The sequence below is a fragment of the Capricornis sumatraensis genome, chromosome 20 (genome assembly GCF_032405125.1).
Source record: "Capricornis sumatraensis isolate serow.1 chromosome 20, serow.2, whole genome shotgun sequence".
Lineage (NCBI taxonomy): Eukaryota > Metazoa > Chordata > Mammalia > Artiodactyla > Bovidae > Capricornis > Capricornis sumatraensis.
The window spans coordinates 34,729,564-34,744,491 of NC_091088.1; the positions used below are offsets into that span (position 1 = coordinate 34,729,564).

Below are 14,928 nucleotides of genomic sequence, written 5' to 3' on the forward strand. Positions count from 1 at the left end.
GTCGTCATTGCCATCTTTCTAAATTCCATATATATGTGTTAGTATACTGTATTGGTGTTTTTCTTTCTGGCTTACTTCACTCTGTATAATCGGCTCGAGACCTCTGGTATTCATTTCCTACATGTCCATAATAACAAAGTACCACAAACTGGCTGATTGCAAAAAAACAGGAATTCATTCATTCTGTCATAGATACAGAGGTGACATGTCTGAGCTCAAGGTGTTAGTAGGGCCATGCTCCGTCTGAGACTCTGTGGGTCAAGTCCTACTGAACTTCTTCCCAGCTCCCGATGGTGCTCATTGACCTTTGATATTTCTCAGCCTGCAGCTGCATCGTGCTGTTCTCTGCCTCTGTCATCACATGAAATCCTCCTTTTGTGTCTTTTCCCTTCTTGTGAGAACACCAGTCATCTTTGGATTTGAGCTCACCCAAATGACCTCATCTTAAATTGAATGCATGTCCAAAGACCCTTTTTCCAAAATACAGTCACATTCACAGGTACCAGTGGTTAAGATTTCAGTATTATCTTTTGGGGGGACACAATGCAACCCATAATTCCCCCCCACACACACACACTTTTATTTTTATTGAGTTTAAGATGCCCTGTTGTCTCAGTTCCAGAGAGATGAGCAAGGACCAAGTCTGAAAGGTTACCCACAATGACTCCTGCTTGGCATTGCTGCTGCTACTGCTAAGTCGCTTCAGTCCTGTCCGACTCTTTGTGACCCCCTGGACTGCAGCCCACAGACTCCTCCATCCATGGGATTTTCAAGGCAAGAGTACTGAAGTGGGTTGCCATTGCCTTCTCCAGGAATAAGAGCTGAGTTCTGTGTAAATGACTCCCCACGCCTTTTACGTGTATAGGGATCACCTCTATTATGGATTCTCTGGTGTTTACTAAGATCTGACCTCTGTCTGAAGGCTTTGCCACATTCGTCACATTGGTAGGGTTTCTCCCCAGTGTGGATTCTCCGATGCGGAATGAGGCTGATGATTCCTCAGAAGGCATTCCTACACCCCTCGCATTTATAGGGCCTCTCTCCGGTGTGCATTTTCTGATGTCCCTTGAGGACTGATCTTTGAGTGAAAGCCTTCCCACACTTATCACATTTATAGGATCTCTCTCCAGTGTGAATTCGTTGGTGTTCTATAAGACTTGTCCTCTAAATAAAGGCTTTTCCACATACATCACATTTGTAGCGTTTCTCTCCATTGTGGATTCTCTGATGCTACTCTGAAGGCCGCTCTGACTGAAGGACTTCCCACATTCCTTACACTGATAGCAGTTTTCTTTGTGGTGGACCTCTCCATTTTCATCACATGTAGGTTCTTTATCTTCCCTTGAATAGTCAGAAGACTCTCCTGTTTTTTCTTCAGGTTTGTATGTTTTTTCATACCTAGCTGGTTGAGACATTTCATTTTCAAATTTGCTAGCTATATTCCCATATGGTTTCATTTCTTAAGAAACTTCTTGCTTTAAATTGCTATACTCATTTCCAGTCTCAATATCTTGCTTCTGTTGGGCTTCAAGTTCTGCAGATTCACACTCTGGCTGGGCTTGCACAGACGGAAGACGGAAGGCACATTCTGGGTTCTTGTTCTGTTCTTAGAGGTACGATCTCCTGTAAGAACATTTCCTGTTCCTCACTGCGGACTGAGACCTGATATCCTGGCTCATCCAACTCTCTCTCTAAATCCCCCAGCACAGTCACCACCTCCTCCCCACTCTCTGGATACTGGTCCTGGAACCAGGCTTGGAGCTCCTCAGGCAAGATGGTCAGGAACTGCTCCAGCACCAGCAGTTCCAGAATCTGCTCTTTGGTGTGGGTCTCTGGCTTCAGCCACTGATGGCAAAGTTCCCGGAGTCAGCTCAAAGCCTCATGGGGCCCAGATGTTTCCTGGTAGCAGAAGTGCCTGAAGTATCATCGGAAGACCTCCCTGCTGTGGGTGTTGTTCTTTTGCAGGTTCTGATCCTGAGCAGTGGCATATTTATGCTCCTCCTCCAGCTCCTCTTCCTCTATCTTTACTTCCAAAAGATCTTCCTGGTCCTTCTTGGCCTGGGCAAGTGAGCACCAGAGGACGCTCCGCTCCAGCCTGGCCCGATGACGGCCAGCAGCCCACCCGCCATGTCTGCAGCAAAAGCTCACTCAACTGCAGCCCGAGGGGGCCAGCAGAAGTTTCCCTACCGGATTCAAGAGGGTGAAATGCTTGGCATTGCAAACCATCAAATGCACAATTGTTCATCCTTGGCCCCCATGTCATACACAGAGATCTCATAGATGAGAGAGGGGTGAGAATGAAGACAGAACTGAGAAGAGAAAATATGTCTAGAGGGAAATAGAGAGCTTAGGGATTGACCTCAAGTTTGTTCCATGTATTTCATCTTAATGAGAAATCAACTCCTCTCTGGAGGGGGGAAAAAACTGGTCAAAGTCTTAGGGCTTATAAAAGGTACAGTTTAGTTCTGTTCAGTTCAGTCGCTCAGTCGTGTCCAACTCTTTGCGACCCCATGAATCACAGCACTCCAGTCCTCCCTGTCCATCACCAACTCCCGGAGTTCACTCAGACTCACATCCATCGAGTCAGTGATGCCATCCAGCCATCTCATTCTCTGTTGTCTCCTTCTCCTCCATCCCCCAAATCCCTCCCAGCATCAGCGTCTTTTCCAATGAGTCAACTCTTCACATGAGGTGGCCAAAGTACTGGAGCTTCAGCTTTAGCATCATTCCTTCCTAAGAAATCCCAGGGCTGATCTCCTTCAGAATGGACTGGTTGGATCTCCTTGCAGTCCAAGGGACTCTCAAGAGTTCAAAAGCATCAATTCTTCAGCACTCAGTTTTCTTCACAGTCCAACTCTCACATCCATACATGACCACTGGAAAAACCATAGCCTTGACTAGACGAACCTTAGTCGGCAAAGTAATGTCTCTGCTTTTGAATATGCTATCTAGGTTGGTCATAACTTTTCTTCCAAGGAGTAAGTGTCTTTTAATTTCATGGCTGCAGTCACCATCTGCAGTGATTTTGGAGCCCCCCAAAATAAAGTCTGACACTGTTTCCACTGTTTCCCCATCTATTTCCCATGAAGTGATGGGACCGGATGCCATGATCTTCGTTTTCTGAATGTTGAGCTTTAAGTCAACTTTTTCACTCTCCACTTTCACTTTCATCAAGAGGCTTTTTAGTTCCTCTTCACTTTCTGCCATAAGGGTGGTGTCATCTGCATATCTGAGGTGATTGATATTTCTCCCAGCAAACTTGATTCCAGCTTGTGCTTCTTCCAGCCCAGCATTTCTCACGATGTACTCTGTATATAAGTAAAATAAACAGGGTGACAATATACAGCCTTGACATACTCCTTTTCCTATTTGGAACCATAAAAGGTACAGAAAGATTTAAATTTACTCAGAGGTTATGACTTTAAGTGCACATTCTTAATTGTAGCACTCTACCTCTATTGTTTAACATCACTGAGCCTTGGGTACCTTGTCTATAAAATGGTACAATAATCGCCTGCTTCAGAGGACCACTGGGAGAAAAAGTAGGTATCTGACAAAAGATGAAAACTCTAAAAATATGACTTTTACTGTGGAACTTACATTCTGTTTTCCAGAAGTGGCTTCTTTAATCTTTTCTCACTAGATTGGTGGCTCCTTGAGGGTAAGAACTTTGATGTCTCTCTCTCTCTTATTGCCTGGAACATTGTCAGCACTAAGTCAGAACTTACTGAAAGAGTGAATGCTTGAACATCTAGGACTTCCCTGGTGGTCCAGTGGTTAAGATTTTGCCTTCCAATTCAGGGAGCATGGGTTCAGTTCCTGATTGAGGAGCTAAAATCCCACATACTTTGCAGCCAAAAACCATAAAACAGAAGCAATATTGTAACAAATTTAATAAAGACTTCAAAAATGGTCCACGTTAAAAAAAATCTTAAGAAAAAGGATGAACAATTCCACAAAATGTTGGAAACAGTTGGAAACAAGTTTCCAAGTGATCAGAAACAGAATTACAGCTACCATCAGGGAGATTTCAGATTGCTTGTTCTTCCTATTATGTCTGTCCCAGTGATAGACAGGATGTGAGAGCAAAGACAAGAAGAAGAGAAATGACCTGATAAAGGAGTGGATACTAGAAATTAGAAAACTAGTATGTGAATGACAAAGAGGCAAAGCAGGGCCTTGGGGAGGCTCATAATTGAATGCATATTTGTGAAGAGGACATGGGTGTAATGACTGCTGTTCCTTCCCTTGTGAAGCTTAATTAGACACGATGCCAGGTGTTCCCACCCTGTTTGACCCTATGGATTACTTGCAGTGTTCTTTGCTCTTCTTTCATTAATTCCCGCGCACATGAGCTCAATCTTTAGAGGCAACACAAGGTTATTAGGAAGGAAGAGCTGGAGAGTTTTTCAGTGTTCATTCTCCATTCCCCAAACTCATACTTTGAGCAAAATGTGAGAAACTGACAGTTATTAAATTGCAGAAGAGACTACTCTAGCTGGGCACCGAGGTCAGCTACCCATCAGGCAGGCTACAGGGGCTCCAGGGTTGGGGGAGATCAATACGCTTAAGAACAACTGGAAGTTAAATGCTTTTCTGTGATCTAGTCTAATGGCTGCTGCTGGCTTTGCTCAAAAGATCATCCTTCCTTTCACCTGTCGTATCTACTTATTTTTTTTGTCAGTATCTGACATCAGCTTTCTAGGATGTCCTTATAAGAAAGAATTCTGTTGTTGAAATATCATCAGAAGAAACTATTGCCTTCCCAGGTTTTTTCTTTTTTTTTTTTTTTTTTTTTTTGTCTATTCAAGGAATAAGTGCCAGGAACTAATCTTGGCTTCCCAACTGGCACAGTGGTAAAGCATCTCCCTGCCAATGCAGGAGACACAAGAGACATGCATTCAATCCCTGGGTCAGGAAGATTCCCTGGAGTAGGAAATGGCAACCCACTCCAGTATTCTTGTCTGGAAAATTCCATGGATAGAGGAGCCTGGCAGGTCAGAAAGAGTCGGACATGATTGATCACACACACTGCATAGAAGGAGCCGGTGAAAGGAGGCAGGAAAAGCCGTTCAAAGACTGAGGGTTTACTGCTGCTGAAGCCCGGAAGGCAGCTAATATTTGTTAAATTATTGCAATTGTTAATCAGTAAATCCATATATCAAGCCCACAAAGTGGATTTTGCTATCTCCACCTTCTTTTTCTCCTCCACTATAGTATAGAACGGAATATTGAATGTCCTGTGCTATACGGTAGGTCTTGCTGTTTACCCATTCTATATATAATAATTTGCCAAGCTGAAATGATCTCTTCTTTAGAAATCAGGAAGATGAAAATCAGGAATGTTAAGAATCATATTCTTAGTCACAAAATATGATCTGGCAGAGTCTGGTTTTGACCAGATTGGTTGAGTCTTTGTGTTATGCCTCTCTGCCCATGGAGAAGTAGAAAGAATTGAGTGTTAGAGCAAAAATAATCATTTAGTTCTTTCTTTGTGCATATAACTATGGCTTGTGAGTAGTCTGAATAATGAAAGCATAAAAATCATAAGACCATTTAGTGACTTTTTAATCATGGCAGTTCTCTATATCTAACACAGTATCTGACATAAAATAGACACCTCATACAATTTTGTTGAATGAATTCAAGTCCCCAAATCAGCCTTTACGATATAATTTCAAAATAGACAGTGAGGTCATGACTACATTATTTCTTTTAATTTTTCTTTTAAAAGAAGAAATTTTGAAGCAGAAGTTTAGAATGAGAGATCCATTCTGGATGACTCTATAGGGAATGCTTCATGCAATAGGCTGAAGAAGAACTGACTTTTAAAAGTAAATATTCAATAAAGAGAGAAGAAGAGTTGATGACGAAGGTCTTCCAGGTGATAGATAGACAGGAGTCTTAGGTTCACATTTCTTGAGAACTCTGATATGACTGAAGTTGCAGGTGTATAATAAAGGTTAGCTCTACTCCAACAGATCTGTTTACACTGGTATTCTTCATCTGTTGTTACAAAGTACTACAAACAATAGACATTTATTGTCTCATTTCTGGAAACTAGAAGTCTGAAATAAAGGTGTTGGCAGGATCATGCTCTCTTGGATAGCTCTAGAGGTGAGTCCATCCTTGCCTCTTCCCAGCTTCTTTTGGCTTCTAGCAATCCCTGGAGTTCCTCACTTGTAGATATATCACTCCTGTCTCTACCTCCATCTTCTCATGGTCTTCTCTGTGTATTCACGTTCAAATTTCCCTCCTCTTAGAAGGACAGCAGTCCTTTGTTTTAATTTGATCACAACTACAAAGACCCTGTTTCCAAACAGGGTCATATGTACAGGTTCCAAGTGAGCAGAAATTTGGAGGAGGAGGGTGTCTGTTCAACCTAATGCAATATGGTTATGGGACAGTAATAGCACAAATATTTGAATGAAGTAGTGTGATCTGCCTTTCACATGACCTGTATGTATTGGGATGTCTGTGTCCTCACTAATTAGGATTTAAGGTCTGTCCAAATCTTGTGATGTTTCAGCTTCACTCCCACTGCTGTCTGATGGCCTCAGCAGACATCTTGCTGGTTCTCTCTCCCAGCCTCCTCTCCTCCTGCTGCTCTGGTACTCACTGGCTGTTTTAATGGACACTAAATCCGCCTGCCCTATAGTCACTAAATCAGGCTCTTAATAGCATCCTATTAATTGTATAAAATAGGGATTTGAAGCAAACCAGATAAGAGATTTTTTTTGCATTTTAATTAAATTCACATTGATTTGAAAAAACAGATTTATTGAGACCTTGACAACCACACAACACACATAACTGAGTTGTTAAATCTCTATAAATGTTTTTTGAGAAATCAATTGACTTTTGATTAATGACAAGTATCTGTTTTAATAAATCTCAATGAAATAAACTGTTGAGTGTAGGTGGACATTTTAATTAAGTTGGGCTTCCTTATTCTTATACCTAACTACCTGGACCCAGAATTGCTTATCCCAGCCTTTTTCTTTGGGAAAGGGTAAAAAACATCAGAGCATATCCATTCATCTGTTTTAACAGAGTGCTTGAGTAAAAGCAGTGTCCTTCTGCATCTGCAAGGAGACTAAATGAAAACTTCTTCTGGCCTTAGCCTCCTGATCTCTGTTTTCTCGAAAAAGCCTTCCATGACCACTCTATATAAAGTATTGATCCTTCCAACTACATGTGTTTTATTCACATATTTCAAGTGATTATAAATCATGCTGTTCAGTTGTGTGTTTTCTTGTTTGATACCAGGCTTCACTCTTAATTTTAAGGTCCATGATAGCAAGCACAACTAATGTAACCTACGTGTCCATCATTGTACTTATAGCACCAATTTCAGGACCTAGAAAACATCTGCCCTTCTTCCTTTCTATCTGCTTTACCTCAAGCATGACTGTGTTTAGAACTCAATGCTCAAATCAATTATCATCTTACAACTCTATCTGATTTTGCTAAGTTGATATTTGGGATCATGTCATATTTCTGTCTGTAGTCCTAGGCTCCAACATTAGGCTTTATGCTCAGACATCAGCAAATGCTTCTCAAATGAAATAACATGTATATGAAATATTGGAGCCCAGTTTGTAGTCAGAAAACTTCTCTAGGCTTTCTCTGAACCTCTTAGACTCTTCATACATCTGCCTAAGTTCACCATAAGAATACAGAGCTATATTTCCTAAAAGCTTGATCTATATCCTTTGGTTTGAGATTGATAAACTGTTGAAACCTTGTTTCATTGGACATCTAAAAATGAATTGTGCCCAGTGCACCATAAATTACCACCTTGGAATCATTTGTACAATGTCATGACTGCAGTACATTGTAGCAAAATCCACTAGAGCGGGGGAAAAAAAGGTTGCAAAGGGCTGAAGCCACTCTGCCTGTTCTAGGGGAGACCAGGCAGGCCAGGAGAAGAGGTTTGTTTTTACCTGATATAAGAGAACACTAATATGTCTTTGCTTCTAGGGAGTAACTATGGATTGTTATTTTAAAAGACTAGAACAACCTATACATATTCAGGTGACAATTTGAGCACATATTTCAGGCACTATGCTTAGCAACAAGCCTGTTGTATCACATTATTTATTGGGCAGAAATCTTGGAAATTAAATATTATTAGTTCTCTTTATATTGAGCAAATGATGACTCAGACAGCCAGCTTAAACTCCCACAGAGCAGAATGGATAAAAGCAAGTTCTAAACTTAGATCTTGTTGCTCTACCTGTGGTATTTGTTGCTTTAAACTCTTCTGATGAATGTGTCAGTGCAGACTGGACTTGCAAGCAGAGACTGGGTTGAGTGTCAACCTAGGCTAAAAAGACCTTTTAGGTACTTACAAAGGTAGGCGGAAGGTCAAATTTCCAGGCCAAACATTTGACATCTACTAGCTAGTAAGTTGACAAATTGTGCACAGGTTTTTAAAGCCAGTAAGCAGAATTGATATATAGCATAGAGATAAACTAAGCTGTGCCTTGTTCCCATTAAATAACTGGGATCCTAAGAATTCGATTGACTTGCTCAATGTATATAACTAATGCATAATAGGACTGAGATTCTAGTTTGGGATAGACTATTTAGAATCATCTCCTAAATGAAGAGGGACATTTATACCAAGAGGAACGGCCCATTTTGCTGAAATTCCAGTCCCCAGTTTCAATTCCTTGGGTTGATAACTGGGCTTGCTGTTTGGTTGGACTTTTTCCTCTGACATTTCTTTCCCTCATTCCCTTATCATCATCATCTCTTGATTGACAACCCTGAGAAGATTGTGAAAATGTCTCCTCCTGAATTTGCTAGCATGATCTACTGCCCGCCTGATATATGTGTCTGTTCAAAGCGTGGCACAAATGTTTGGTTAAAGATAATGACCCAGTCTGAAAATGACTGTGATAAAAATGTCATGTAATTTTCCAGGGTGACTTTGAAGTAAGGCTTACCATATAAATGTGGGGGATTGAGAGAGCCAGCTAATATTTTCTTCCTTGATGAGCACTAAATTAGTGCCTTCCTCAGCACCAATGTAGTGGGCAGTCTCCGTGTTGCTAATTTCTTTCCTTCTCTGCTTGTGCCTGGGCTGAAGCAATACCCGACATTCTCCCAGATCGTTAATTCCCAGGATCACCTTTTTTTTTTTTTTTTTCACAACTCATTGTTTCAAATAGTTGAAAGGACACAGGGTTTGAGATCAAGCAGAACTGTCCTGGCGTATTAACTCTATGATGATTTACCAGAACTGTGTGAACCTCTCCTTTCGCTTCAGTAAAATCAGATTTTTCTGCAAAGGATAAATGAAACAAAAATTTTTTAAATGCATAGCATGTACAGCAGTGCTTTCTCCATTGTTATTATATTGTGAATCAGGATCATATTTGTTAAAAATACAGATTCTTGGGGTTTGCCCTGTGAGATTCTGATTGAATAAGCTTTGATTGAAGCCCAGGAATCTACATTTTTCCAGGCCTTTTGAGTAATTCTAATGCAGGCTAAGCAAGGATATGCTTTGATAAACACTGGCACCAAAGGATACAATAAGTATAATAGCAACATAATTACCATTTATTGTGTGTTATATTCCAGGCATTGTGCACTAATCTACTCTATACTTGCCATAACACATGGCAGGATACTCAATATTTTTCCACTCCTCTAGCCCTCTTTTTTTTTTTTTCTCTCTCACCCAATGTTTTCTAAACATGATAGAACCCTTGGAGAAAGAGTAGACGGACACAAAGAAGCCTCAGTTGTAAGAAGCAGAGCTGGCTGATCTGAAGCAAATTTTCCATTGGGAATGGGTCTCTCATCTTGGACATAGGTTTCCAGAAGGAATTTTCTTCCCAGCCTATGCCTAAGTTTTAGAAGTTACCTTGTCCACACAAGCTGTTGAGACTCTCCTTCCCCAAAAACTTGTCCTGGACTTGCCCAATTCCTGCTCAAACAGTCCTAATCACAAGGCGCCCACTACTAGAAAAGTCATACCGTTTTCCTTTTCTCTGTGTCGTATTTGGAGATAATCCAGAAGAACTTCAGCATACCTCCATCAATTTGGGGTTGTGTCTTATGCATGTTTCTGCTCTTCCTGGACTTTTCCATGACATTGCAGTATTTGAGATGGTACATTTTCTACTTCTTTCCATAATTTACATCTTTGTATATTTCCAAAAATGAGACAGTTGCAGCTTGGGGTTTTACTGTTTAACTAGACCTCATAATGTTTGTGAAATCACTCTGCAAACAAACAAAAAGAACAACCAGAAAATGTCCATTGATATTAATATTCTGTTATAAAGATTATTTCCCTCCACCCTCTTGGGAAAATAGGCAGTGACTGAGTCAAGTGTATTCATAGGCTACATGCTGTGAATTTACCTTCCTTTTTTAAGATGTAATATTCAGGAGGAAATATATGTATGGTTGACTGAAGACAGTAACAGTGTTCTCTCTGAAGGTCAAAACTTCTAACTAGTGATTCAGTCTAATTAGGTTAAGCTTTAGGTGATAATGTGTGGATTGTCAGCAGCTAGAACATCTATTCTTATTTTTTCTGAATCAGCGTCCTTTGAAACAGCCAATTAACATGCTGCAGAGAAGAGTTTCCAGATAACTTGAGATTGAATTGAAAGACTTTCCTTAACCTGTCAGAGCAGAAAGAGGTTGAGTACCTGACTTCCCTTTCAGAGTCAGTGATCCATGCAACAGTTCTGATTGGAAAGATGTGAACCTTTCCAGTCCTTCATGTACATATAAATGAAGATGCTAAGGAAATTAGTCAGAGTCTGGCCAAGAAGAACTGAAGGATAGAAGAAGTATAGCTGCCTTCCAATGTACCTGGCTGTCTCTGGAGTAGTATGATTTCCAGTTGTTGTTGGTTTTTTTTTAAGCCTGTACAAAAGGATCTGTAAGGGATAATAACATCTAAAGTGAATTCTGAGTCACACACACACACACAATAAAAGCCCTGAAAACTAAAATCACTCCATAAAATAAAATGATATTTTATTTGAAATATGCCCTGACAGGCTTTTACTTGGGGAAATTTAATAGAAACCTGGCAGATAAAATCAGCCTGTCATGCTGCAGTCCATGGGGTTGAGTTGGAGATGGCTTAACAACTGAACAACAAAAAAAGATATAATCATGCTTGACCTTGTAGTAAGATCTGTTGACTTCTGTGGTTATTTGGTTTTTGAGACTCCACCTGCCAGTGCAGGGGACACATGTTCGATCTCTGATCCTGGAAGGTTTCACATGTTGGGGCGACTAAACACATGGACCACAACTACTGAACCCTCTGTCTAAAGCCCACACTCTGCAATGAGAGAGGCCACCATGATGAGAAGCTCGTGCACTGCAACTAGAAAGCAGCCCCCGCCAGCCACAACTAGAGACCCCCATGCAGCAGTGAAGACCCAGCACAGCCGGAAATAATTAAATATTTGAAAAAAGATCTATTGGACACATCTACTGTTGAGTTTCTATTATCTTTAACCAAATGTTCACGGAAAGAGATGAAAAAGTAGTGACGGTTTATTAGGAATATATAGCTCACCTAATACACATAAGATGTGTAAGGACATAAAGTGGAGAAACATCATTGGATGAGGAGGCCTAGATAAAGTCCCCAGATCTGACTTTTTGACACATCTCTTTAGGTCTTTAACTTTGATTCTTTAACAGTTATAATTAAGGTGCAAACTAAAAGAATCCCAGGTTCCTTGTACACAAATTATTTTATTCTGAAAGTTGCTACATAAATGAAAGTTGAGTATCTAACATGAGTCAGACATTGTGGTGAGCCCAATTAAATGCACTGGTGCCATGCCCTCTTGAAAACCAGCAGTAAATTACAATATAATTATAAATGGGAAAAACCACTGACGAGGAAAGGAATTGGTTCTGTGGAAGTATATGATAAATGACCTGACCTAAACTCTAGGACACTGAGGGCCTGCCACATAAAAAAATCTGGGAAGAAATTCAGGAGGTAACTGGAGAGAAAGTGGAAACAACATAGATTTCAGGAATAGAGAAGACACGTGCAAAAACTTAGTAGTGGCAAGGAGCCCCATAGAGTTGATCACTAACAAAAAGACCAGAATGGATGAAACACAAAGGAAACGGCAAGGTGAGTGCAAGGAACTAGTGGAAGGGCACATCAGCAAGATTTTGGAGTACACTGTAAAACACTGGAAAGGCATGGGAGGATTTCAAACATTGCAGTTGTGTCGTGACGACATCTGCATTTTGTTGAACTACCTGAAGCTACTTTGAAGGACATATTGGAGTGGAGAGGAGTAGGTGCATAGAGCCCCATTTGGAGTCTACTGTGGTTACCTTGTAAAGGGTGTTAGTGGTTCTGAGAAAGAGAACAAAAATAGGTGTAGAGAAAGCGATAGGAATCGAGCCCTTTGTACTAGATAAAAGGGCTTCCCAGATGGCTCAGTGGTAAAGAATCCACCTGTCAATGCAGGAGACACAGAAGATAATGGGTTTGATTCCTGGTTCAGGAGGATCCCCTGGAGGAGGAAATGGCAACCCATTCCAGTATCCTTGTCTGGATAATCCATGGACAGAAGAGCCTGGTGGGCTGCAGTCTAGGAGGCGGCAAAGAGCTGGATATGACTGAGCAACTGAGCACACACACATGCTCACAGACTAGGTAAAATCATGAGACAGAGGGAATGCAGAATATCATACGGGCTGCCGTTAAAATTCTCTAGAGATTTGAGGGAGGAAAAGCCAACTAGGAAGCAGACATTGTTAAATGCTTATTACTTCCTCGATATGAAATTGAATAAAGAGGAAATAATCATTTATGGTGTCTCCAGCCCTTTATGTGTACTTTAAATCGGTTTTCTATTTTAATTTACTTAAGTAGGTATTCTTGTATACGTGTAACAAAGAAAAAGGAAGTTCTTTTCACAAAGAGATAGGAAAATATTTTGGCATTTGTGACAGAACCATGGTTAAACATCAGAACTGAATGATTTTTCTGATCTTCTATGTGTCTTATTTTCTCTGTGACTCAATTTCTCTATTGGGTAAGGAGAGAAATAAACTAAATGACATCTGAGCTTTTTTGACCTCTGAAATTCTGTTCTTTCTTAAGCATTGTGTCTGTTTTCCCTCAAAATCTTATAGTTGGCCACTGATTGTAGACCTTGTATGATTACATCAGAATAATTAACCTTATGCTTAGAATCATCCCTTGTGATTTTGTAGAATGAAGGATAGGCTTTGATCTCCCCAGTCACTGAGTACTGGAGAGAGACCCTGATACTCCTTAAATCTAGAGGAAACCAGCGCTGCTAGAGCATGTAGGCTTCATATTTCTTTACCCGAGCTCTCATTTTCTGAAACATGCCTGTATCTGCATTTCAATGGGAAGCTCACAAGCATCCATTAATCAGCCCTCACAGGAGAGTGAACACAGGGCTCAGACCATCACTCTCTCTCTAGTTAGCACGCATTACACTGTACTCCTCGAATTTCTTTTTATCATTATTCTTTTTGTAAGGAACGTCAAAGCCTAATTTCTTTATTAATATTGATGTGTTCAAGTTCTTGAAGCCAATTACTTTAGACAGTTAAAGTATTTAACCAATGCTTAGAAATTCTCGAGGATGTGAACATTAGCATCTGTGAGAATGATTGCAAGATGTATGGTGTTGAAGAAACCAATTCAAGAAGTATCACTTGAGTTTATATTCCGTAAAGACCCACTAACACTCAGATAGTTCTATTTATCTTTTCAAGATAAGGATCAATGAATGGGTTTGTTTTCGTCTTGTGCAGCATCAGCTCCAACCCAGCTGTTATGAATGTAATCAATTAGCAGATACCTCTGATTTCATTTGGTAAATATATCTTGTATCCCCACCATCTCTCCATCTCTATTATCACTGTCCTCATTCAGCTACTTTTCACCCAACAGTGGTGACAACTTATAACTAACCTACCAAGAATTCTCTGCAGAAGACTGAACTTCTGGTTACCAGGGCGGAAGGGTGGAGGGAAGGGGTTGTTAGGGAGTTTGGGATGGACATGTACACACTGCTCTATTTAAAATGGATAACTACTTTCTACTCATTACTTTCACAGACCAGGTTTTATCCCATTGTAAGCATGAAGTGAAGTGAAGTGAAAGCACCTACACTATAGCACAGAGAACTCTGCTCCACATTATGTGACAGCCTGGATAGGAGTGGAGTTTGGGGGAGAAAGGATACATATATACCCAAACTGAGTCACTCTGCTGTGCACCTGAAATGATCACAACATTGTTAATCAATTGCACACCTATATGTATATATATGGATTCTCTAGAATCAAAGAATTTCTAGCCTGCATTCTTCCCTTGCCTAGAGTCCTTCAAATGCTTTCCATTTTTAATGAGGGAAAACAGAATCTTGCCTGTGGTGCTCAGTGACCCCTGGCATTTGCCATGCCTTTTGTTCCTTTCTTATCCTGTCACTGTCTGCCTTTTATTTATTGCTCAGAGAACTTCACTGTTCAAGACAGAATCAAGGAGAGAGTTTTGTGTAATCTCATACTTTAGAAATACAACTAAACTATAAAGGTACGTTTCAGGCTGAAAGAACAGCTTGGGTTTGTAAAGAGCAGGACATCTTCAGGCAACAAGAAGAGACATTGTGGTGCCATGAAATAGTGGCAGAAGTGATGGAAGGTAAAGCCGGAGACATAAGCAGGGGACAGATGATGGCTAGTTTTAGCAGTTATATGAAAGAAGAGATGGAAAGGTAGTATGATCACTGAAATGATTTATTTGGGGGAACATTCCATGCCTATAGTCCAAGAGAACTCATGCCATCATCAGGAACCTGCTTGGTATGCCTCGCATCAGACAGGATGTTGGTTGCATCAGGTTCTCAGGATGATGCCCTAAATCTCCAT

At 40.6% G+C, this 14,928-nt stretch overlaps 1 pseudogene; it reads right to left on the minus strand.

Annotated features, from left to right (window-relative positions):
* Positions 1–265: 265 nt before the first annotated feature.
* Positions 266–14,928, minus strand: part of LOC138096747 (zinc finger and SCAN domain-containing protein 12-like) — a 122,373-nt pseudogene continuing 107,710 nt past the window's right edge.